The sequence below is a fragment of the Notamacropus eugenii genome, chromosome 4, assembly GCF_028372415.1.
Source record: "Notamacropus eugenii isolate mMacEug1 chromosome 4, mMacEug1.pri_v2, whole genome shotgun sequence".
Lineage (NCBI taxonomy): Eukaryota > Metazoa > Chordata > Mammalia > Diprotodontia > Macropodidae > Notamacropus > Notamacropus eugenii.
In genome coordinates, this window is record NC_092875.1 from 229,490,930 (window position 1) to 229,518,887 (window position 27,958).

A 27,958-nucleotide genomic window follows, 5' to 3' on the forward strand; every position below is an offset into this window, starting at 1 on the left:
CATTCCCACTCACAAGAATTTTTTTCTACTCATCTACGTTCATCATTTACCCTAGCAAGAACTGCCTTGCAACAGAGCTACATTAATTGTACTCTATGGGGATTGAATTAATGCCTCTGACCTAATTATTACTGTTCTCTAACCAAATGGGTTAAAGAGTCATACATAAATGCATAGTAAATGTTTATTAACTAGGAGGAAGTGTGTGATCCAGTACAGAGTGTTGGATTTGGAATTAGAGGACCTGGATTTGAATATTACCTCGACTGCTTAATATCCTGATTAAGACAGTCAATGTTTCTGGGCTTCAGTTTCTTCACCTGTAAAAGTGGAAGGATGAAACTTCGAGATACTGAAAAATTGATCAATTGCACAACCAACCATGACTTCAGAGGACCAATGATGAAGCACATTACCCATTTCCTAACAGAGCAATGATAGATTTATGATGCAAATACATTTTCAGACATGACCAATATGGGCATTTATTTTGTTCAACTATGCTTATTTCTGAAAAAGATTTTTTTTTCTTTTTCACTGAAGAGTGAGTGAGATGTGGAAGGAGGATAATGATAGGGTTGCTAAAAAAAAAAAAATAGGCTCATGGAAACATTTTCAAAATGCCAGAAGAGAACTATAGGAAGGTCAAAGGGAAACACAATCAAGACAGCTTTGAAAGGTACAAGTTTATTTTTTTTATATAAAAGCAAGCTATATATAAGTAGAATTCACAGTTTCATGTATCATCCCCTTTTTCTATTCTACTTTGTATACACAAATGTTCATTTTATTTGATATTAAGTTCAGAATTTTTTTTAAAGGATAAGATTAAACTAGACAACCTCTAGGATTCCTTCCAACTCCAAAACCATTATCTTCTGATCCTAATTGAAAGATGTTAATTATAATCTAAAATAATAATACACTGACTGTCATTGCTAGACTTTCATTATGATTTATGATGATTCAGATTCCCTACATGAAGTTATATTCTCTAGTTATTTCCAATACCACTTTAAGGAAGAAAATTTAGCTTGAATTTCCTAGGGAATGATATGAGGGATATTTTCAAAACTCCATTTCCTAGGATGTGTGTTTTTCTCAAGTTTTCTCTTTACTAAGGTAAATGGAATGACACTTTGCATTTGAGTAGAATTTCTTTTAAGGACAGCTTCTTGTGCATGAAATAATTTTCCTGGTTTTGGTTCAAGCAAAACTTATTGAGTGATGCATTCATGTATGAGAAACAAACAAACAAGAATAGCATACTTAGTTTTCAATTTAATTGATTTTTCAAGCAGCCAAGAGAGGCATAAACCCTGGTGACCAGTACAACTTTGGGGAAAATAACTTGTTGGCATTTAAAAATTAAAATAAGTTAAAATAACTTTAACAGTCAACATGAGATGATATGTTTACCCAAATAGAATGCTTTAGTTTCTATTTTCAAGGCAGTGAATAACTCCTAGAAATCATAACACAGTATTACACACATACTGCTTAAATATTAGTTGAGAATGACTGCCTGAGAGCTTTCTTTGGATATTCTCTGTCTTGGGAATGAAACTATGATTATGAATAGGACCACTTTCTGGGCCCCAATGTGAATAAAGATGTTATGACAGACAGTGTCAAACCATCTGCACACATCACCTCATCTTTTTAAAGTATGTGTTATACTAGATTTAGGTAATCATACAGATGCCTTGGACATCTATAATGGTAACTATTACTTGGGCAATACACCCACATGCCCACAACAACTTGAAAGGATGTTGATATTGAGACCACAGAGGAAAAAATGTACTTCCCTTCAGTCTGTGGTCCATGCTGGCTTCATGGAGCCTTAGGCTTGTTTGATTTTGTTTTTGTTTGACTTTATTGCTTTAGCTGCTTGGCACTTTCAGTGCATGGTTTGTGGTTTGGCAGGGACTTTTTTATAACCTTTGTTAACATTTGGTTTGGCATTATGTTTGCATGTGGGCAATGGTAAGACGGGACACTTCTTGAAATAAGGGAATGTAGGGGAATCTTAGGAGCTTTTTTCTTTATCAAGATGCATTAAATTCTATAAAACCAGAGTTATTTTAATATATTACAAAATTCTAGGTAATAGAGTCTCTGGCAATTAAAGAATTAATTTACTCCACTACTAGATATCATAAAGTCACTAATTCTAAATTTTAAAATTCTAATTCTAAAATTCTAAAATCACAGAAGATTGAATGAAGTGGAGTGACTTTAAAGAATTCTTATAATAATGTATGTAGGGTAGCTAACCAGGGGATCCCTGTTCAATCAGCTACTCCAAAGCCCCATTGATGAAGTCTCAGAATGTAAGGGAGCAGGTAAAATAGACAACAAGGTGTCAAGATTTTAAATGAAGCATAAATAAGTCAAGCTTGATGGAATTAAAAGACAGTTATCCACTGACTCCAAAGGATTTGACCACACCCTGTCAGCCCTTTAAAAGGTGGCATGTACTCTTTAAGCAGCCAGTGAACACACACACACACACACACACACACACACACACACACACACACACACACACACACACACCATCCCACCAGGAACCAGAAGAGAGAGTCAGCGATGTATTCAAAATAGAATTAGCTGGGGCAGTTGGGAGTCAAGATGCAGAGAAGAGCACTCAGGTTTATGTGGGGAATGTTTTGTAACTTGTTCGCTCTATGCCATCTTAGTAAATGCCATTACTCTGAGCTAGTGGTATCTGCTGGATGATTATAAAATGGAAGCATACTGGTGGGATCTCACTTACAATACTTTTAAGAATAACGGACCCACAAGGTACTCTGAACTTGGGGTACCCTCTGAAACCTCTAAAGTGTGAGTTGTAGAATAACTTAGAGGGAGTGGTACAATAGGAAAATTAGAGATAATGCAGTCTGGGCTAGGAGTGAAAGAATTAAAAATTGTCTCTTGGTCTCTGAGTTAGTCCCAGAAGAAACAAATTTTAATAGGTGGAGTTGCAGGTGGAGGAATCAGAAGTCAGCAGGGGGAGATGGCTTCAGCAAAGGCACAGAAGGCAGAGAAGGATGAAAATAGGTGACTCATAGTAGTCAGTTTCGTTGGAACATAGTAATATGCACAAAAGGGATTAGCATAAAATAAGACTGGGAAGAGGGACTGGAGCTGCATTTGGGAAGATCTTAAATGAACAGAAATTTTTAATTTTTATTCAGTTGGCAAGGGAGAGGTACCAAAAGTTTTTGAATAGAGGGGTGACATATTCAGAATAATTCTTGGGGTTTATTACAGGGATCTAAAGGAGGATTTGCAGAAGAATCAGATTGGACAATCAGTCTTGGAAACAATAAACTTTTTATTGGGCATCTTTAAAGGGAAAGTCCCATGATTTAACTGGAAGAGGGGGCAGAGGCAACAAAGAAAGGACATTAGGAGAACATACTGCCCCCCCAAATAGCTAACATTACCAAAGTTAGGTGGCCATACTGTCACCTCCAAGGTGATGGTGATGACCAAGGAATGGATAAAATCAGGGATTTTGCCAAAGAGAATAGGTCACAAAGTTCTCTAGATCCTGGAAGGAGGAGGAAATCCACTATTGTCTTGTAAGAACCTAACCTCGAGATATGGCACAGTGCTCCTGTTGAATGATGGTTGAGACTACCGGTTCTATCTTCATTCAAAACTTCAAGGCAGCTTATACAGCTGGAGAGGGTCAAGTATTTAAGAAGAAGGGATGAGATTCCACTATGGTGAGTCTATTTGGCAAATTGGAAATTTCTAGAATGGAAAGTCCCAGTAGTTACAGAAATGGGCATGAGAAGTTCTGGAGAAGGGGCCAGGTAGAAGGGAAGGGTTACCACAGAGAAGAAGGAAGCATGGCTATTCATAACCCTTTGGACAGAGCGACATTAGTTCTCTTCCTATTGGCCAACCTAAAAGTTCTCGACAACATAAGGAAGATTATTGGTCAGCTGTATGAACAATGCGGTATAAAATAACCATTTAATTTGGAATCATAGTATCTGGACGCTAATCTGTCTTTGCTACTTATCTGCGTTGCTGTTCAGTTGTGTCCTACTCTTTGTTACTCCTTTCAGGATTTTCTTGGCAAAGATATTGGAATGATTTGCACTTCCTTCTCCAGTTAATTTTATAGATAAGGAAACTGAGACAAATAGGGTTAAGTGACATGCCCATGGCCACATAGCTAGTAAATATCAGAGGCCAGATTTGAACTCAGGAAGATGAGTCTTCCTGACTCCAGGCCTAGTACTCTATATATTGTGACACCTAGCTGCTCCTATTATTTATATAACCTTAGTTAATTCTCTTAACTTCTCTGGCCCTATTTTCATCTCAATCTTATTTATTCAATTCAACAAAAATTTATCAAGAGCTTACTATAGTCGGACATTGTGTCAGATGCTAGAGAAAAGACAAAAAAAAAAGAGAGAGAGAGACAGCCTCTATCCTAAAGGAGCTTGCTTATATTCTACTGAGGGATTTAAATATATACAAATAAGTAAATACAAGATAGACACAAAGTTTATTTAAAAAGCAATTGGTTGGGGGAGGGGAAAGTCACTAACACCTCAAGAGCTCAGGAAAGGTTTCTTGAAGGAAGCAGCCTTTGAGCTGAATGAAGGGAGCTAGGGGTCCTAAGAGGAAAAGATGAGGAGGGAGAACATTTTAGGAATGGACTGGGAAATGGAAAGGTATGTACTTGGAATAAGTAGGCTAGTTGGACAGGAATGTGGAGTTTGTGAAGTGGAAGAATATGTTATCAGCCTGGAAAGATATATTGGAGTCAAACCATTATAAGCTTTAAATGCCAAACCAAACAGTTTTTGTATTTATTCCAAGGCAATAGGGAGTCAATGGAGCTTCTTAAACAAAAAAGTGATTATGTCGTTAGACCTTTGTTTTAGAAATTTTCATTTGGCAATAGTATGGAGGATAATTTGGAAAGAGTGGGGTGGGGTAGGGTCGGGGGATGCCTGAGGTTTAGAGAGGACTTGAGGCAGGGAGACCCATTAGAAGGCTTGAGGGTCGTGTATATGAAGAGGAAGGGGTGAATTCAAGAGGTATTGTAGAGGTAGTCAACTTGGCAACTGATCAAAACATCAGCTAGCAAGTGCAGAATAGGAAAGCATATTAGGTAGACAGCAGTTTTCAAGAATAGTCAAGATGTCTCCATTTTCTGCAAGCTTAATAGCAATCAAGAGAGTAGTGTAAGTGCCAAAAAAGCAAATGCTGTGTGAGGTTGTATTTACAAAACCATAGTATCCAGAAAGAAGTGGATGTTTATCACCATTCATGCCAGTACTAGAGAATTGTGTTTGATCCTAGGCATCCTAAAAAGAAACAAAATAGAAAATTATCTAGGAGATCGACCACGATGGTGAGGATACTCAAAAATTTTTTTAAGAGTAATGGTAAAAAACAGATTGGTTGGTTTATTCAACCTATTAAATAGCCAGGTTTGAGAAAACTACAGGCGGTTAGAATGCTACCATAATAGTGTGGGTAAGAAGAGATTTTTCAAGGCAAGTGTAAAGGAAGGGATGGTTACAAGAGATAATGCGTAGATAGACTTTCTATGTGGCAACTAATATTCATAGAATAAACAAGTCAGAGTTGGCTGGCTGGTAGGATCAAAAGAAATATAAAAGTTATTTTATTGGTAGATTTTGGGGAAAAGATGAGATCTTTTAGACACGTTATTTAGATTTCAGCTACAGAGGCATCAGCCATAAATCAGTTTAACTAAATTAAACAACCTTTTTTTAAATGATATTTCTACATACATGAGACTGGTTTATTTAATATATTCTGTTCTTACTGAAGTTTCTGAGTAGCTTTCAAGGGCAGCTTTAGACAGTGATGTAGTAAACCAATTTATATGTAATGACTATTAAACAAGGATAGTAGTTTTGATTTCATCAACAATCAGGACCCTAAGCCATGACTTTCAATCAACCAGTCCTGTGTCCCTATCACTACATCACTGTAATGTCTTAGATTTTTTCTTATCTATATAGGAATGTGTTTCATTCAGTCTCTGGGTCTTTACCTCTTTCCTTCCTTAGCATTTCCTCAAGTTGTTTAATTTATCCACTTTTGCTCAAACTCATAATTTAAACATACAATTTAAATATATTAGTAAATACATAATAAAAACAGAAGCATTCATCACTTAGAATATGAACTGTATATTCCATTAGTTTCATAGATTTAGCTCTTCCCAAGGCAGAACCCTTTATTAAATATATAATTTATTTTCACTTTCTTCAGTCTCTCAACTGCAGAGCTGCAGAGACAGCTGTTCCAGAAGTTTTCACTGGATGTCTCCAATGCCTAAAATGCTCTCCCTCTTCATTTCTGTGACCTGGCTTCCACTATGTCTCAGTTAAAATTCTATATTCTATATAAATTCTATATAAAATTCTACATTCTATTTCTTAATTCTTCTTAATTCTAGTGCCATCCCTCTGTTGATTATTTCCAATTTATCCTATATAGCTTTGTGTGTACTTTGTACATAGCCATTCGTATGTTGTCTCCCTGACTGGTTTGTGAGCTCTTTGAGAGCATGGACATTTGCCTTTTTCTTTTTTTTTTTTTTTTGGTATCTCCAACATTTAGCACAGTGCCTGCCAACTGCAGTCATAAAATTAAAAGATGCTTGCTCCTTGGAAGGAAAGCTATGGTAAATCTGAACAACATACCAAAAAGCAGAGACATCACCTTGCCGACAAAGATCCATATGGTCAAAGCTATGACCAGTGAGAGTTGGACCATAAGGAAAGCCAAGTGCCACAGAATCGATGCTTTCAAATCATGGTGCTGGAGAAGACTTTTTAGAGTTCCTAGCACAGCAAGGAAATCAAATCAGTCAATACTTAAAGAAATTAATTCAAACTACTCATTGGAAGGACAAATACTGAAGCTGAAGCTTAAATACTTTGACCACACAAAGAGAAGACAGTACTCATTGGAAAAGACTCTGATGTTAGGAAAGATTGAAGGTAAAAAAAGGGGACAGTAGAAGCTGAGATGGGTGCATAATGTCATAGAACAAACATGAGCTTGGACAGACTTTGGAAAACAGTGGATGATAGAAGGGTCTGGTGATATTATGGTACAAGGGGGTAGCAAAGAGTTGGACATAACTAAACAACAACAAACAGATACCAGAAAATGCCTGACAATGCCTCAGGGATAATTTTTGGTTTAAAGTAGGACAATTAGTGAGCAAAAAAGAAGAAAGGAACAGAGAAAGGTAAAGTGTTGAAGTTAAACTATAACACCTTGGTGAGTTTTAAAATAGACTTTTTAACATGATGCAGGGTTGGGATGGAAGGGGAGAGCACTCAGCTGTATAAGCCCTTTGATGTACTTGCCTACAGTTTTTATATGGGCAATGAGAATACTGTACTTATCTTTTTTTAAGTTTTATTGATGCCTTTTGTTTTTTATCACATTGGTTTCCAAATATAACCTCTTTCCCCCATCTACCTAGAAATTGTTGCATTGTAAACAAAAAACAAGTCACTAGTTCAACAAAACCATTGATTACATCTGGCAGCATCTGCATCATTTAATATCAGAGTCCCTTACCACTCCAACAAAACCAGGGTCCAACTTGGTCCTTATACATCTTGAGTTTCTATTTATTTATTGGGCATTGTTATAGCCACATATATATATATATATATATATATTGTTTCCTGGTTGTGCTTACTTCACTCTGAATCTTGTACGTTTTCTTGTGTTTCTCTGAATTCCTATGAATTCAGACTATGGTCTTCATTTGATATGTGTATCAGTAAGCAACCCAACATACATGGGGGGCCTGTTACAACAGGTTCTTAGATCTGCATTCATAAAAGGAAAGCAGCTTTCAAGGGGTTAACAATCACTTTAACGAAGCACAGGTATCAGAGAAAGTCAAAATCAAAATTTCAGAGAAATCAAAAACAAATCAACAGACAGCACTTCCAAACTGCCTGATCATTACATACATACACAGTTACCAGAGAGGGAAGCATCAACTTCTGGGTTTTAGCTGGGGGATTCGTTAACGGCTTCCCAGATTCTTTCTGGCCAAAGAAACACTTCCAGTCAGTAAGCCCCAAAGTAAAACCTCACCCCCTGGAATATTTATATACTTTTTAGAGCAAGAGAGCATGACCCTCCTACAAAACAACTTCCCTAATCAAGCTTCCCACAATGGGCAGGAAAGATCCTCCCCAATCACATTATTCAATCAAAGGCACTTTTGGTAAAACAAAAACAGCAGAAGATTCTAATTTGATTGCCATTACAATATGGTACAATATTATTTCATTACATTCATGTAACAGCAGTTATTTAACCATTTCCCAATCAATAAGCAGGGGAATGTGACATTTTACAATGTTATAAAACTATTCACTTTTTGTTGTTCTCCACCCCTTCCCAAATAGGAAGTGAAGATTTTTTTTCTAAAAGAACAAACATAGATATAAGATTTTTTTTTTACAGTAAACTGTTCTAAATCAACCATCAATGGATAGATAGAATGAGATCTTATATTACTTCTCAGTGTGTAAGTGGAAATGTGAGCTGTTGCTGAAGGAAATTTTCTACAAAAGTTCCCCTTTTTCTTTCTCATGTTTCCATCAAGCATACCTTCTGGAATCTTTTTTTGTTTGTTTGTTTCTTTATTTTCTTTTATTTGAGCGGGGGTAGTTTGATTTGGGCTTGTGATTTTATTGTTGTAAGCTCCTGATGGGTAACCTCCCTTTACCAATGCACATAGTTTCCTTGTGATTTTACCATATTTAATAAACCATGATGGCCAGGGAAATGATGATTGTCTATGTAGTATTAACATAGGGATAATATAGGATCTGTGATTTCAATCGTACATGGAATTTTTAGATGAGGAAACTCACTCCTACCTATCCAGGTTGACATTTTCTCTGTAATTTATTGTCTTGCAGATCAGTCTTGGATACTAAAAGTTCAAGTGACTTGCTCAGGGTCATATAGTTAGTATGTATAGGAGCTCAGACTTGCACTCGAGTCTTCCTGACTTTATGGCTGGCTCTTTGTCCACTGAGTCAAGCTACCACTTTACCCTCTGTTACAGCAGCTGAAGAGCTAAAATGTGAAAAGGAAAAAATATGGGGGTTGGCAACAAGTGACCTGGATCCAAAGATATGCTTTTAATACTTTAGAAATTATGTGGCAAGTTGGAGTCTTATCATTCAGGAATATAGAGCCTCAATGTCTTTCCTAAAGCATTTTTTTCAAGGACCAGGACAAGGAGTACCAATACAGTAAGAGCTACCAGACATCAACAGGCAGAGAGTAGGACTAAATGACCTCTGAGGTCACTTCCAGCTCTGATTTATGATCCAGTGATCCCACGGTAGATATCATAAAACCATAAGTGTGCTAGGTCAGGATAACCAGGGATTAAGTGAGGCATGCATAACTAGACTGTTCTCAGGATGACAGGAAAATCTACAACAAAAAAGTTTGAACTGGTTATGTGCAGAAATATGCCAGTATAACTCAGAGTTCAAACTTGGCATACTGGCATAAGTCTCTTCTCCCTGGTGATGAAAATGACTGCTTGAAAATGTGTAGCTATATTAAAGGTAGGGCTTTTGAGTACTTGGAAAAAGAAATATTTCTTTTTGCTGGTCTCTAGATACAAAACTGTAAATACTAAATAGTAACTGTTTCTCTTTTGGCTAGGAACCCTGAGGGTCTCCCCTTCCCAGTTTGATGGTTTTTTATTAAAGGAGCCATCCCTTGAGTAACTACTTAAAGAGGTCTATTCACTAAATGGGTGTTATCTCACTCAAAGTGAGGACCTGAAAAGACCTTAGCCTAAAAGGGCCAGAGTCTCCCATTGCATCCTGGGCCGTCTCCAGTCATTCTGATGAATATCTGGTCACTGGACCCAGATGGCTCTGGAGAAGAAAGTGAGGCTGGTGACCTTGCACAGCCCTCCCTCACTCAAATCAAAGTCAACTGCAAGTCATGGCATCATCTCCCTGATGTCATGGTGCTCTTCAAGAATGGAGGACAAACACAACAGATACAAAACGCTTGATTACATGATCTCATCAGTGAGAGGGAGGAGAGGAAGGAAGAGAAGGGGGAGAGAGAGAGACAGAGACACAGAGAGATAGAGAGACAGAGACAGACAGAGAGACAGAGAGAGGTAAAGACAGAGACACTTTAGGAAGAAGCAAACATGAAGAGAAGCTAATGCCTTGAAAAGTCCCTGATTTCCACCTTGCCATACCAGTGGCTTTGGGAAATTTCTCCCAGGGTGAGATCAGGAATTTTCTTTCACAGTTGAGCTAAGTCTATCCCAGTGGGAGTGCTCATTCTCTTCATGTATGGTCTAGTATGTTCCAATCTGGAAATCTTCTCTGATTTCTATCCGCTTGGATAAATCAGCTTATTCTCTGTTTGCTAGTTATTATGGCCTTTGTGTAACTAGCATTTGGTGAAATATAAATGGATATTTCTTGGGGTACTTCTTTCCTGTTAAGGGCTAGCAGCTGGGAAAGAGACTTGAGTCTAAACATAATATCCCCTAGACTAGCAATCTTTAGGGGGCAGAACTACCATATTGAAGAAGAAATATACTTGTTCTGCTTGACCTCAGAGGTCAGAATTAAGAGTAATAAGTAGAAGCTGCAAAAAGACAACTTTAGTCTTACTGTAAGGAAAAATGAGTGATATTGAGGTAGATAAAGCATTTAAATCCTTTCTACGTACAAGGTAATGGGCTAAGAATCTGAAACAACTGAACAACAACAAACATCTCAATAATAAAGCAAATATTTTAATTAAATTAGAAAACAGATATAGTAATATCAAAAACATAGCAGACATAATTACCTCCCCAGATCACAACTGTTCTCCCTTTGCACCACTTTGGCTACAAGTGGTTGGGTTGTCTCAAGCTGAGTTACTATCTCAGAATAACTCTCCTTCTAGGCAGAGATTCGAAATCTTTGTTGTGTCATGGACCTCTCTGGCAGTCTGGTGAAACCAATGGACTCCTCAGAATGATATTTTTAAATGCATAAAATAAAATGCTTAAAATTGGTATGGTTGTTGTCCTTCATCCTTGAAAATGATCAAAATGACATCATTGTTAGAGTCAAGTTACAATGTCTCTGACTGTGGCTGATCAGACCAATGCAAGCTCGGAATGCTCTACCACAGGTCAGGCACAAATAGTCCATGTGAACATTTAGGATGGATTCTCTAAATTTGTTCATGCTGCTTCTGAGATACTTCAATTCTGTTTTGCTCTTGGAGCACAGCACCTTCTCTGATGAGGCTACACCATGCTGGGCAATACTGTGCCATTGTCTCCCATGTCATACAATCAATTCTTAAAAGTTCTTAAGAAAAACCTTGAGAGTGTCCTTGTATTGATTTTTCTGACCACCACATGAATGTTTGCTTATGTGAGTTTTCCACAAAATAATCTTTTAGGCAAGCATATATTTGGCATTCAAACAAGGTGGCCAGCTCATTAGAGTTAAGCTCTCTGCAGTAGAGTTTGAATGCTTGGCAGTTTAGTTCAAGAAAGGAACTCAGTATTTTAATCTACCAGGTGATCTTCAGAATCTTCCTAAGAGTTCAAATGGAAATGATTCAGTTTCCTGGCATGGTGCTGGTAGATTATTCATGTTTTACAGGCATGCAACAATGAAGTCAGCACAATGGCTCTGTAGACTTTCAGTCTGGTAGTCAGTCTAACACCTCTTCTCTCTCACACTTTTCTCCCAAACACTAAGTTAGCTCTGACAATGTGTATGTCAACCTCATTATCAATGTGTACATCCCTGGAAAGTATACCACCAAAGTAAATGAACTTATACACAGTTTTCAAAACTTCTCTATTTGCTGTAACAGATGGTTCCACGTAGGGATGATGTGATGGTGACTGATGGAGCACCTGTGTTTTCTTGGTGTTAACTGTTAGGCCAAGATTAGCCCAAGCAGCAGAGAAACAATCCATGCTTGGTTGCATCTCAGCTTCAGAGGCTGCATTAAGTGCACAATCATCTGCAAAAAAAAAAACAACAAAAAAAAACCATGCACCAACACTCCCTTCACTTTAGTCTTGGCGCGTAGCCATTTCAAGTTGAAGAATTTATGATCAGTGTAACAGCTGACCTTAATGCAGTGTTTGATATCATTGAAGGCATTTGACAAAATGGCTGAAAGTATCATTCTAAAAAGCATGGGAGAAAACACACAGCTTTGTTTCACTCCATTGGTGACTGAGAAAGTGCAAGAGTAGTGTCCATCCTCCAGAATACACACAAGCATGCCATGGTAAAATTGACCAAATTTTGACATAATTTTTCCATAAGCCCTTGTAACTAACAGTATCAAAGGCCTTCGTCAGATCTATAAATGTTGTGTATAGACCTCTGTTCTGCTCCTGTCTTTTCTTCTGGAGTTGTCTCACAGCAAATATCTTCTTCAGCATTTCTTTGGGTCTCCCTTAGCAGGCTGTTGACTTGCTTTTCATGATTTTCTTGCATCTCTTTCATTTCTCTTCCCAATTTTTCCTTCACCTCTCTTGCTTGATTTTCTAAATCCTTTTTGAGCTCTTCTATGGTTTGAGACCACTGAATATTTATTTTGGATGTTTGGGATACAGAAGCCTTGACTTTTATGTCTTTCCCTTGTGGTAAGCATTGTTCTTCCTCATCCAAAAGGATGGGAGAAGATACCTGTTCACCAAGAAAGTAATGTTCTATAGTCTTATTTTTTCCTCCCTTTTTTGGGCATTTTCCCAACTAGTTACTTGACTTTTGGGTTCTTTGTCAAGAGTAGGGTATACCCTGTAAGATCTCAGTTCCTCTAACATGGCACAATCAAGCCTGCACACTGATCTGGTAGCAACCAGAAATTTTTGTGCCCAGAATCTGTGAGTAGTAGAATTTCCTCTCCACAACAGTCTCACCTGCAGTTCCACCACACCAGCACTCAGGGCTGAGGTTCAGATCAGCTGCTCAATTCCCCCAGGGGCTTTATGATGAGACCTCCAACAATGGAGGCCTGCTGCCTGCCATGGGAGCCACTGCCCACTGAAGCCTCTGCCACAGCTACAGGGGGGACCCTGCTCCCTTCTCAGCCATCTGAAAAAGCCCTCTCACTGACCTTTGGTGTCTGTGGATTGAGGGATCTGCAAACCACTGCTGCTGCTAGTGATTCTGTCCCCCAACCTGCTCTGGCCCTGCTCCTCCCTGCACCACATGGTCAAGGCTGGGCTGGACTCCACTCTGCCTCTAGTGCGACAGACCTTTCCCGTCAGCCTTCCCAGTCACCCTGGGCTGGAAGTCTCCTCCACTCTGTTGTTCTGTGGCTTCTGCTGCTCTAGAATTTGTTGAGAGTCATTCTTTACAAGTATTTTATGGGCTGTAGGGGAAAAGCTAGAGTATATGCCTCTTTACACTCCATAATCTTGCCTCCATCCCTCCTTGCAGCAAATATATCAGCTGTTTCTCAGCCCTTTCTGAAGTCACACTAACTCAGAGGTAGATGTCCATCTTCCAGGTGAAGGATTAACCTATTAAAGAGGACTCTGGAAAGAATTTTCCCAGCAATGACTAAGAGAGAGACTTGTTTATGATTGTTCCAACACAATCAATTTCCTTTATTTTTACAGAGATGGACAATGGAATTGTCCTTGAACTCCTGGAGGATAACCTCCTCTTGTCATATAACCTGGAAAATTTCAGTCAGTTTTAATATGAGCAATGGAACCCCCACCTTATAAATCTCAGCTGGAATAGAATCAACACCAGGTGCTTTGCCACAGAAAGAAATTAAGTTATATTGCATTAGTCATTCAAATACATTTTTTAAGAACCAAGTTTACAAGTGGATATGAAAAATGGCAGTGATGGGGGCCCAGTCTGCCTGTTGGTATTTCTGGGTAATATATATGTCACTCATCAATAGAAGTAGTTTTTAAGAAACTTAACTCATCAAAATATTTCAGATAAGTGGAAGACAGACAGTGAAACATTTACATATGAAATAGGAAACTCCTGATTCTTAAGGGCAAACTTTGCATGAAGAAACAAAGCATTACCATGAATCATATTGCCGGGCAGATTACCAAAGAAGATTTCCTTTATTATGTACTATGTATGTATGGAAGGAAGCAATCTGAGAGATTTGAATAGAAAAGTTAAGTTAAAAAACTGCAAAGCTAAGACTGAACTTCTTGGAAGTTATGATTCAAAGAAACAACTTACTACTGAAGATTCATGTTATGGAAATAACCCTAACTTTGAGACTGTGGATGAGTAATATATTAGATACCACAAAGCATTTTTGGAAAAATCTCATTAAGGTGCCCACTCTTTATTGTTAATGGTCAACAATCGATATTGACTTCAAAACGATGCATGCAAGAACATCATTATTTCTTCAATTTATTTAATGTTCCTATTAAATTTTAATGAAGTTAAACTTAATTAAATTTTCTTTTAAAAGATAATGAAAATTAGTCATTATTTTTGAAGAAAAATATTTGGTTAAGTCAATTATAATTATCAAACTAGCTAGATCTCCTAATTTGTGCCTCAAATTTTAAAAATGAATTAAATAGAACAAACTAAAATTTGCACATGAAACCTAAGAAAACTTAATAGCATATTCATTTCTTAACAATGTCTGATAGATTTTGATTAAAAACTATTTCAATTAATTGGGATCTTAAATGAAAGGTAATGAAAGCATTCACTTTCATGTCCCACGTGGGGGCATTGTGAAAATTTAAATAAAAATATATGTTAGTGCTTCAGCTATAGTTTAGGCTTTATAGCTTAACAAGGAGCAAATATCCTTTCTATTCATTCTTACCATCCTTTAATATTGTGGCTAGCTGTTAAAAAAATACAATTCCAGCCATGGAAATCTGTAATGTGAAATACACACAAATACACACTTTAAAGTAAGAGAATAAAGGATGATCGTGATTTCTCTGATTAACAAGAGACATAATTTATGTAATTAATCTTTAAGATCTCTTAATCTCTTGATCTTTAAACAAAGTGTCCCAAAAGGTTTAGTGCCATCAAGTCATTAAAGCTTTTGGAACACTCCGTACTTAAGAATTTTGTTGAAAATAAAAGTTAGTTTATTGTCCTTGGAATTATTATCTCCCTAAAATTTTAAGTTTGTAACCAATCAACATTTGGACAACATTTGGCCACATTTTATCTAGCATTTGCACTATGTTATGTCATAATCACTTTGAGATTAGAAATTATCTTACTTTCAACATTACCTGAATCTTAATATATACACAGGCATGGATAGTGAAATAAACTGAACATTTGGCACCAAAAGGAGCAATAATTGCAATAAAATATATTAGGGCTAAAATATAATACCAAAAGAAATTTGGAGTATGCTAGTAGTTTTTTGTTCATTGGTGTTTAACAAATTTGTAGGATGTTAGTCATAAGAATGAATCCCAAAATCTGAAATAGTTTTAGAAAGAAATTTATTAGGTCATTTACTAGGGGAAGAGCTGGAAACAAGGAGTGGCTCCCTCTACAGTCTCCTGAAAGCTGATGATAATTAACTAGGAAGTTATATTTTTAAATGGAGTTCTGACAAGGTCATATGGATGTTTGCCTGATCGGCCTCATCCACCATTCCTCAGAGATGGTTACTTTAAGATGTGCATCAACAAGTAAGTCAATTTAATTGGGGAACCTAAAATATAAGCTTTGGGTAAGCCTAAAACACCCAAACAGATCTAAAACAAACATTGGGTAAGATCTAAGCATTCCTTAGAGCCATCCATCTCCCTTGGAGTGTCTGTGAGGTCAGACTGACCTCTCTAGCAAGCTTTTAGGTTAGACGATTTTCTAGCCACATAAAGCTAGGTTCAGACAGCATTAATAAATGATAAATAATAAAATAGTTTTCCGCAGTACAATATCACATTGAAGGAGCTGTATTTTTTAATTTATTTGGAAGCTCCACAAAATTTAATTGTCTTAAAAACAGAGAAATATGTAAAAACAAACAAGTTCAGGAACCTCAGGCTAAAAATCTCTCATTTAGAGGGATATAGACTAGGTTGCCTAGGACTTGCCACAAACACTGCCCACAGACATGATTTCTCAACTCAAGTCCTTAGTGTTCTTGAAGTCACTACATTCTATGTGAATGAGTGAGATTTTAGGGAATTAGGAGTTATCAATATCCTCACATTTGTGGTAGGTTGAAATAGGAGTGTCTCTCATTTGGCTTCTCTGATATGTTATGGGAAAAAAAGAGGCTGGTGCTGCTACATGACTCTCAGATGAGGGTTAGGAAGAATAACTTTTACTGTTGAATGGCTGCAAATGTTTTTTGGTCCTATTTCAAACATTCCTATTCTCCCTCTTCCTCTCTCCTTTATCCTCTTTTTCATTTTTCAGCCTGACCAATCCAGTTTCCATGTTTTGGATGTTAAGTATAGCTGGAGGAAGGGGCAAACTAAACTGTACAAAAGCATGAAGTTACTGACAAGGTTTTGGAATGCCCCCTCTTTCTATTAGAGTAAGAAATACATGAAAATTCCACTTAATTTAGTTCAACATACGTTTATTAAGTGCCTATCTTATGCAAGGCATTATACTAAGCAGTGAGAATAAAAAGACAAAAATAAAACTGTTCCTGCTCTTGAGAAGTTTGTGTTCAGATACATCAGATATACTGTATACACAGATAAATAAATACAAAGTTTATAAAAAGTAATAGAAACTAATTCCAAGTGGGAAAAATCACTAACAACTAGAGGAAATTAGGAAAGGTTTTGTGTAGGAAGTGGTACCTGAGGTATGCTTTGAAGAAAATTAAGGAATCTACAAGGTGGAGGTAAGAGAGTATATTCCAGATGCAGGGGACCATCTTTTACAAGGACATGAAGGAAAAAATGAAATATATGTACAGAGAATAGTTAGTAGGCCAGTTTTACTACAACAAAGAATTTATTTATGAAGGGAAGTAATATGAATAAGACTAAAAATCTAGGTAGGAGCCATATGACCAAGGGTTTAAATACCAGGCTGAGGAGTTTTTATTTTATCCTAGAGGCAACAGAGAATCTCTGACATGAAAGAAATGAATGTGTTTATTGAACAATTCACTTTTGTTGATATATACATAGGACAGTAAGAAAAATGGTCACGCTCTAGGGAATAAAGACAATAAATGAATGCAGAAAACTAACATTTGAGTATTTTTTAATTTTAAATTAATTTTGTTTTTTCAGTTAACAAAAATCTGTTTTCTCTCTCAAAGGTCCCTCTTCTCTCTTATTCAAAAAAGAGTGCCCAGTTACATTTCATGAATTCAAGTAACCTGCCTCAAATGAACTAAATTTTCAGGAACTGAAAAAAACTGGTAGATTGCTAAATCACCATCAGTAATGTCTGAAAGTTCATGGAGAAAGGAAGAAGTATAGCAGGACTAGAAAAGAAGAAATATCACAATTTAAAAAAAAAGTAGAGTAGAATCTATAAACAATAATCCTGTGAGTTTCAATATGATTCCTAAGAAAATTCTAGAATGTATCATTAAAGAGAGAGTTAGTGATCATCTAGCAAGGAACAAAGTGATCTCAGAAAAGCTGGTATGAGTTTAGCAAGGACAAGTTATGCCAGATTAATACTATTAGATTTTTGCAAAGCATTTTATAGAGTATTTTATTTTGCAAATATTGTGTGTAGTGTAGGCACAGAAAGTCACTCCCTCTCTCTAAGCATTCCCTTTTTGAATTAGTTCACTCATTTCAACCTGCATTCTTATTAACAGTTCAGGAGGGTCTCAGGGGGGTGGGGTGATGGCACACTTGTGTAACGTTAATATCAGGGACCTATATGTCTGCTACTCACCAGTCTAGCTCCTTAGCCCCTGTTAGTATGTTTCCCATTTAACAAATTAACCAAAGTGACATCATTGGTTCTTAATCAGAAACATTTACCAAATAGAAAGCAAAGCAAGAATAATTACAATGTAACAATCTGCCCATAAATCCTGGATCACATTCTCCCACCAGTGCATATATAGTGTGTCCCTAGGGAAGAATGAACATAAACTTACAGAAACCAGAGCAGAGAGTAGGGAAAACCGATTATTCTTCCGATCAGTTCCCAGTCATCATGATGATGATACTAGCATTTATATAATGTGTTCAGGTTTGCAAAGCACTTTACATGTTATTTCATTTGATCCTCACAACAACCCTGTGAGACAGGTGCTATCATTTTTCTCATTTTTGCAGAAGAAAAAACCGACATTAAGAAAGGATAGATGACTCACCCGGAGTTACATAGCTAAGCAAGTTTCTGAGTTAGGATTATCAACTCAGTTCTTCCTGACTCCAAGTCTGGAACTCCATCTACTATGACACTTAGCTGCATAGCCTTTCTTTTAATCAACTCGACTTTTATCAGCAGATGCAAAATGTGTCTTCCTCCAGTTAACTAAACAGGTTGGTTCTGCAGACTCTAAGCTCTTTTCTCTTCTCTCTGGGCTATTTTTCTGTGAGCCATCATCTTACCTGGGCTTGCCTGGGTTCAGCTCCTTTCAAGCAGCAGAAAAAAGTCTCAGTTCCTAGTGTTCCACTCTACAGTCTATGTTATGTCATGTTATGTTATATTATGTTATGTTATGTTGTTATGCTATGTTATGTTATGTTATGTTGTTATGTTATGTTAGTATCTGTGTTTTCTGCATTGTATGGCCTCTGATTCCTACATCAAAGTGGGGTCTTCTTGTGTGACATAACTCCTTCCTATCTTAGGTTGAGACACCAAAACTCACATCTCTTCACACATGCCACAAACAGGCAAAATACAATTGTCACATATTTACTAAAGAAGTTCTAGTTATGGGTTTCTCAACTATCAACCTCAAAGTCTTCATAATAGATATAAGAAAATAAACTGCTAAGAAAGGAGACATTTTGACCATCTTTGCCTTCAGTAAATACTTTTTCTCTGAGAAAATGGTTTTTTTAATTAATTCTGAGTTTAAACACCCCTCAAAAAAAACATTTTCATACATACACAGAAAGCAGAACACAAAAACAAAAGCCTAGTTCCTACCACTTGCTTTTAAAAATTTAATAAATTCTATATGTTCCTTTTTCTTTTCCTTTTAATGAACAAAGATTTACTTTCTTTGCCTCCCCTATCTCCTTACACCCTGAAAAAGGAAAACAAAACCCCTATAACAAATATGTGTAGCCAAGCAAAATGAGTATTTTCAGTAATCATATCCAAAAATATTTCTCTGTACCTTGTTTCTATCACCTCTCTGTCAAGAGTAAATTTCTACTATTATTAATATTGTTGAGAGGTTTTCAAATGGTAAAAAATAATTTTTATTTAGGTTACAACTTATAGGCAAAGGAAATCTTTGTGAATAAGAACTGTGTTGAAGATGAACTGTTACTGCCCCTCCCCCCCATAGTGCCAATCTTTTGAGATTACTGTCTAAGTACAGTTTAGTCATATCAGCAGAACTGAATAAGAAAATCAGGAATATACGGTGATGAGAATCCCAGTCTGGTTCTATAGAGAACAATAAGTGATGAGTAGTTGTTTAGTAATGACAGCTAATTCTTTCTTTTGCCAGTTCATAACTTCTCTCCTTATTAAGTTTCACTTTACCACATTTTAAAGGATGTAGAAATGAAAATAGAAATGGATTGTATGGGTCAAAGTTGTCATAAACACAAAAAAATTCCTGTGCTGTGGAACCTGATGTCCCTGCTATTACACAGTTCCTGTAAAACAAGATAATTAGGCTTAAAGATGCATCCATAGATGACTATTTCAGTTATGTTCAAAACTCTGCAAGTTGAACAAAAGAAGTATAGCTAGTCATACACTTAAAAACAAATGTAAGGTTTTTATAGAATAGCCTATTTATTGTAAAACCACTCAGAGAGGATATCATCATAGCTCCTTATAATATGTAAAAGTCCTCATTGCCACCACAAATAACTGTTTTCTCTTAGTATCAAAATGTTTCCCTATAAAACATGTAAATATCCCCACTAAGTAACACATTTAAGGATGATTGGGTCATGCTTTTAGGAGTCCCTATGGATAGGGAAGTTTATCAGAGGGATGGGTGGATTGCCTTCTGTTGAATTTGTGAGTTTTCTTCTTGGGGGGTTGGGGTGGGTCAGGTGGGGCCAACCATTGTACAGTGTTATAGAGGCTGGGGAGGCTTACCAGAAAGGAAAGGAGAGTTTTGATTGTATATGGCCTCATGTGAAGGTTCTTTATATTTTGCATCATCTGAATTTTCTCTTTTGTTTGATGTGTAGTTAGCTTGAGGGCCATTTTACCTCTTTTTCAGATTTTTAAACACAAGTTATGTATTGTTATTACAAGGGAGAACTCATACAGAAAAAAAATGAGGTATATTTTTCTGTAGAGAACAGACCTCTGGATACAGAGTTAAAAAAGAACCTCATGTTTCAATGTTACCTTACACACTAGCTCTGTGATCTTAGGCAAATCACTTAACCATTGACTGCTTCAGTTTCCTCTTCTGTATAATGGAGATTATCACAATTACTCACAGAATTGTTGTGAAGATCAAATGAGATAATATTTGTAAAGCACTTAGCACTGTGCCTGGTATAGAGTACGTGCTCATTAAAAAAAAATTTTTAATGCTCTCAGAGGAAACTCTAGGTAGGACCATGAGTTAAAGAGAGTGTTTTACTAGAAGTTCTTAAGAATGAATCCAGTCTATATAAAACCAAGGCATCAATTCTAGGCCATGGGTTATATAACAATAGCGCAGGGCTTGATTTGTGTCAAAGCTTTTAAATGCAACAGATTTTCAGCAGTTCTTTTGGGAGCCAGGCTGTTGACGTCACAGCAGTGTTTAACTGAGGGATTAAATAGCTTAGCAGTGCGGGAATTACTCCTGTGATATCATCTGTGTTCTATTGCCAGTAAATGTGCTGAAAATACCCTGCTCCGGAAAAGCTATGTCTGTAAGAGACAGATCAGTTTTCCAAAAGAAAAACTCCAACTACCCCAAAAGAACCACAACAAAATATACCCACATCCAATCCACGTGAGCCAAAGATCAATACACAAAGGTTATGTTCATGTATACAAAAATCCAGATACAAGTGCTATTTCATGCATAATGCTACATTATATCAAAACGGATCTGATCCAATACATTAATGGAAATGAATCTGATTAGATATGACATTCAGTATCATTCTCAATTCAGAAGAATTCATTTCTGGTATATTAGGAATACAGTTTTAAATTAAAAGAAAGGACTTGGAAACATGAGATTTATTTTTTTAAAAAACACTGCTTCTTTGGACTTAAAGTACACAAGAAAGTGTAAAATTTAAAATTTTGTCAAGTTTAAAATTGTGTACTAAAAAACCATTTACTACTTTAAAAGGCAGAGGTAGCATAGTGTAGTAGAAAGTGTGCCAAACCCATAGTTAGGAGCCTGGGTTCAGGTTCCCATTTTGACACAAAAACCAGGCCTGTTACTTACTAGTTGTATGACCAGGAGGAGGACCTTGAGTTCTCAGAGCTGCCATGACTTCATTTGTTAGATGGTGATAATCATGCCTGCACTACGCACCTTAAAGGGTGTTGTGAAGAAAGCTCCCTACAAAACCTTAAAAGGCTGTTAAGTGAGTTATTGTTATTATAAATATTTTCTTAACAAATTTCTTTTTAATCTCTGTGAGATATCTAAACCAATTTTCTAAAAATCCTAACCACCCTCTAAAAACTATAATCCCCATTTTTGGTGATAGAGCTATTTGATTTTGTTTTTTAAAGCATTCCAAACAATATTAAAGGGAACACTATGAAACTTTTTTTTTTTTTTTTACGAATTCTAATTCTGACTATTTTGGTTAAGAAGATCATTGCACATTTCCTGGAACCCTTGCTTATTGCTGTATTGTTGTGATCAGAATTACAAAAGCATAATTCCTTTTGCATGTGCAGTTTCACAGAAGTTAGTCCTAATTTGACTTAAGTGAAGGAACTAACAGCACAGGGAACAAATTTGAATAAGAAATTATATGACTAACAAAAACATATATTATAATGTATTTTTTGTTATTGAGATGTAACTATTTAATCTGATCAGTCATTATCGGGGCAGGCAAGGAAAGACACTTAAGAAGGGATGTAACAAAAAATACTTTAAAAAGATTACTTTTTCTAACTGCACAGATGGTTAGTGCCGGAAAATTCCACTCTGTAAATCACATGTATTTATTTTGGGATATCAATTTGCATGTGTTAAGTGACAGCTCAAAGTCTTTGACAGACAGAAATACACAGGGTGTCCAGTTTCCAAATCTTACTGAGGGAAGTCACTCAAAAATGCCTCATTTGTCCCAGCTCTGGTTCTCTGATCCCCTTCTTTTTTTCTGTAATCTATTATTCAAAACTTGCCAACATTTTTTTAACTAAGCACAGCCTTGGGGTACCCAGTGAATATGTGTAAATATGCCATTAGTTATTCCTGATGACTTTGTAGAATCTCTGTTGGCATTTTGTTCACAACAAAGCGCATCATCTTGAACAATGAAAGGAAAGCTTTTACTCTAGGAGATGATATTGCAATAGCCATCTCTTACTTATTTGTGAGTGGGTGGCACATACAATGGCAAAGTTTTAATCCAAGCTGCTTTCTCCCTGCAACCCAAAACACAGCTGAGTCATTTTATAACAGTTCACATTTATGTAGCACTTTACAGTTTACAAATTGCTTTCCTCACATCAATCCTGTGAGGTAAGTAGTGCATCATTATTGCCTTCATTTTATAGAATTAAGGCTGAGAGATTACTAAGGCTCTGAGAATTTAAGTAATGGCCAGTAAGTGTCAGAGCCTAGACTAATACGCATGCCTTCTACAAAGCTAGCAATTTTCCTACCATATATTTCCTTTCCCTCCAATCATCAATGAATATGAATTTAGGAAATACAATTTAATTGAAATTACAAATTGAAAAATATTAATTGAGATATTAGCGAGATTCAAATATGAAAGTAACTCTGTTGCTTGATAAGAAGTAAATCACATACATAATTTACAAATGGGAGAAATGTTGTGGCCCCTTTCCACCAAGTATTATATACATGTATACTTATATATTTATATATAATATCCCTCCCCAATAAAATATAAGGTCTTTGAGAGCAGGGACTGTTTTTTTTTTTTAATTTTATCTTTGTATCCCCTAGGCTTAGTATAATGCCTTGCACATAATAGGTGCTTAATAATTGCTCCTTGGTTTGAATTGGATTGGATTGTGTGGCTCATTGAGGTAGGTTTAATATGATCATTTGTCTATACCAGAGCAACATAATTTGGTAGAGAGAGAACTGGACCTGGAGTTAGGAAGACCTGAGTTCAAAAATGGCCTCAGCCTTTTCCTGGTTATATGATACTAGGTAAGTCATTTAACTTTTATAGCCCTCAGTTTCCCTATCTGTAAAATGGGAATAATGTTAGCACCTAGGTTTTGGGATAAAATGAGATATGTGTGAAGTGTTTGGCAAACCTTAAAGCACTGTACAAATTCAAGCTAATATTTCACTGAATACTAAATAATCTAGGGTCTTTTGATATTAACTATGATTTTGCACTGTACAGAGTTAGAAAACAGCCTCAAGATCTAAAGGTAGGCTCTATGGATATGAAACATTGCATATAATATCATATTTTTTCTATGTATTGGTTATTTTTTCTGAATCTTCTATTCTTTCTCTTTCTTGTTTTAGAAAATTCTTTGTCTTAAAAAATGGTTCTCTGGAGAGGGAGGGGTAATTAAAGGGGGGAAATGTAGGTGACGGAAAAACAATCAATAAAAAATCTATTTTTCAAAAGAAAAATCCTCAAGGATGCCTCTGGATTATAAATACAACTTTTAAATCAATCTATCTCTGTCATTTCTCTCTCCATCTTCAACTTCTCTCCTGAGATCCAAACCCACATCTTAAATAAAACAATGTAGTTAAAGTGATTTGTAAGGTTATATTATTACTTGTCAGATTTTGGTTTGCTTATTATTGGACATATGTAGGGAACTCCCAAAGAGAAAACTCCCACTATAAATATAAGTCAGCAATCGTTAAGCAATTTAGAGTTTGAGACTCTATAGAGTTATCAGTCAAGTGACTTGCCTAGAGTCTCACTACCAGAATTAGCCAGAGACAGCTTGAACCCAGGTTTTCCTGACTGAGAATATCTCATTGTCTACTACATTAGGCTGCCTCTCATGTCAGTTGTTGCCAGTGTTATTTCTGTCATTGTCATCATCATCATCATCATCATCATTATTCCCATGATGTCCATTCACAGGGTATTTTGTCCTAGATGTCTGACTGTCACTTTAAACTCAAAATGTCCACAACCAAGTTCATTGCCTTTCCTTCAAAACCTGCTCCTTTTTTTGACTTCACCACTGTCAGTGATACTACCTTTTGGCCTGTATTCAAGATGTTGGCAAGATCTTTGATTCTATCCTCTCTTACCTTTTATATTCAATCAATTATCAAATCCAGTTGATTCTAACTTCATAATATCTTTCACATCAGTTTTCCTCTATTGTTATTGCTGCAACACTAACATAGGACTTCGCTGCCATCTACCTGGACCATCAACCGTCCTCCTAATAGGTTTCCCTACTGTTTCTCTATTCTCCCATCATTTTTTTTATATCATTGGCAGACTAACCTCAGGCAACTTAAAGCCTAGGAGGTTTGCTGCTGATTTCATATCCATAATAAAAGTTGGAGTATGAGCCAGATGCTTTTTAAGCTTACCTTTATACTTCCACAGATGCATTTGCATGGCAAGACCTACATTACATAAAGTTATGCTGTCTCATATCCACGTAGTCCTTTGTTTTTGCTGGAAATAGTCTGAAGGGGATGTATGTTAACAATCTGAAATAAATAAAATTATGAGAATTTTCTAATCTTATGTCAGATAGAGGCTTGGGACAGAGATGTCTACCTTCTACTTGTAGAAAGAGGTTGAATGAACAGATAATAGTTAAGAAAAATGTCCATCTACTGCTCTGGACCTTTACTGAAGTATGATGTCTCTGTTGTGACTACAGAACCATGAGCCAACTTTTATCAAGGGAAAGTTTTCTAGTTATTGTAGCCTAGCAGATGTAAACAGAGATGATCAGCTGATTGCCTAAGATGAAATTAAAAAGTTAGGAGTCGAAAAGTTCATCAACATTGAGAATAGTGAATACATGCAATGGATGAGCATCAGGGAGGCCTCATCCAGTGGAAAGCAGCAGTGATACAGCGATATATCCAGGGGAAGCAGCCTTAGTAGAGGGCATCATCAGAAGGCATTGAGGGCATTATCTCTCCTGGAATGTTCCCCAGACATATACGTGTTTAATGTGTTCCCTTCCAAGTGGGTATCCTTTTATGTGTGTGCTCCTCCATCTTGTGTGTTTTGTAGATAAGTCCACTCTTGTCAATGAGGTATGCGTATCTGTGGAAAATGGTGCCCTAAGGTTATGGAAGGAAAGAATGTTGAGGTGGGAGCCAACTACTATTATTTTTAATATGTTCTTTTAGTAAATACCTTTGCTTTGTTCTTTTAATGATAAGTGAAATACAATGTTGGAGGCTCTTAAGCTATGGTTTTGAGTGGATATGGATACACCAAGTATTCTTAGGTAGTACCCTTTGCTCTTTGAGGTACCCCACAAGAGAGAAGAATATGTCCCAAGTGCAATATTTCTTTATAAAATCATCTTTCTTCTTATTATTACAATGTTTTTCTGAGAATTAATCTTAGTATCCTAAAATAATATATCCATTAAGGCTATGAATTCTCAAACAGGACTGAGACTGACTGGTATTAAGAAATATGTTAACCATTCACTAACCAACTTTTGTTATATTTCTTTGAAGGTCCATTGCTTCGGATAAATGACACTTGATAAACTCCTAAATGTTGTGTTATAGTTTTATTGTCTACATTACCATTATTCATGATCAACAATTTCTCTATTATGACATATATCTCACTATTTAAATGCTAAACCTGAAAGCTGAAAATACATGAAGGAGGGAAGTTGGTTGCTGGAGCATAGTCCTAAAGGATGCTGAAGGGGAAGGGATAAAGAGCAAAATTAGAACAATTAGCCTTAGCAAGGGATAGGTAGGGCATTTACTCTAAGCCAAGAAAGAAGAAAAAATGAATAGTGCTATTTCTGAAGAGTGGAAGAAAATTATTGATGGCATTCCTGTTGGAAGGTCTCAGTCTCACCAAAGTAGGTTGTCATTTGCTGAATGTACAGGGAATGAGGGTGCTACCCAGGACTTGAGAAGACAGAGCAATTTAGAGAAGGAATCAGTACAAGTATTGCAAAGATTTGATAAGCAGTAGTGAGAGACCTGCTAGCCCATTCAGCATTAAGTTAATGTGGGTGAAATCAAGTTGATTTTGTGACTTCCTCAAGCAATTCTCAGAAAGCTGGGATTAGGAGCAAGACAGGGGGAATTAGATGATGGTAGTTATTCTGGACTGAGGACAAGACAAGGGGCAAAAGCTAGCAAATCTTTAAAATGACATGGAGTCAAGTCTTTGTATGAAGGCAAAGTAAAGCAAGAGTGAACTAGGAGAACGAGGTGGTGTCAGAGCATCCCAGAAAAGATCATAGATTCTGAGGTAAAGGTCAGTTTGAGGATGAAGGAGGACAGGTTTATTAGCACAAATGGGAATTGTAACCCTTGCTTTTAGGCTAGCATACTCCAAGCACTGTCATAGAGAGACGTCAAGTCAAGATGCATTATTAAGTGATTACTATTTTGCCAGGCACTGTGCTAAGCACTAGGAACACAAATGCAACAGAAAGAGACAATCTCTGCCATTGAGGAGCATCATAGATAAAGTCTTGTGGAGAAATGTCAACAGTGTGACTTGGTGGAGAATGAAGACATGGTTAATGTGAGCCTCCTCCTTAAAATGGAGGTTGTAGGAGGAACCAACCAATCAGAGAGAGAAGCTGAATGGTGTAGGAGGGTACTTTCAATGAGAGAGGTAATCCTGGGATGGAGTGAGTTTCAAAGGTGAAGAGATTTCTATGGCATGGTAGAGATGACCCAGAAAAGGAAATGGTTAGAAACACGCTTTACACTAATAAGGCATCAAGGAAAATTTATTGCAGCAGAGTTCAGAGGAATGGAATGCCTTGGCCAAAGTGGGCTCAACCCCTGCCCCCCTTTTAGGAAGGAAGAGCCCTGAATACTGAAGCAAGATGAACTACATACCATTAGTTCAAGACAGATCTTCCCACCAGGAGATGGATTGGTCCATTCTCCATTAGGTCACCATCTTCTCTACATGCCCATTACATAACCACCTTTAGTGTGATCCCCCTTCCCAAACATGCTTTAACATAGGACCTATGATCAGAAAATGGAAGGATAATTTTATGTGGGGTTTGTCTGCTTATACACATGAGATTCATTAAGCAAGCACAGTGAAGAAAAGCTTTCTCTAGGTTATTCTAGGTCATTTTCCCTGACTAGTTTAAGCTAGTTTTAGATTTTGTCCCTTTATCAAGAACTTTGTAATTTTCTGAAAGCTACTCTCTGTCTCCTGATTGGTTGAGCCCACCTGCAGTCTGCTGACTTTCTTATTATCTGACTTATTCCCAATGACTTCATCAACTAATAACTGCTGTGGAAACTTAACTTTTTCCTGTCTCTCATGGAAATGAACAGATTTTGAGCCAGAACTGAGAAAGAATCAGTTGCGTGGTTTACCAACCAACAACGTCAGATAGGATCTTTAAGTACATTCTTCCCTAAACTCTGGGACCCCATGCATTTTTGTTGTAGAGGATGATTG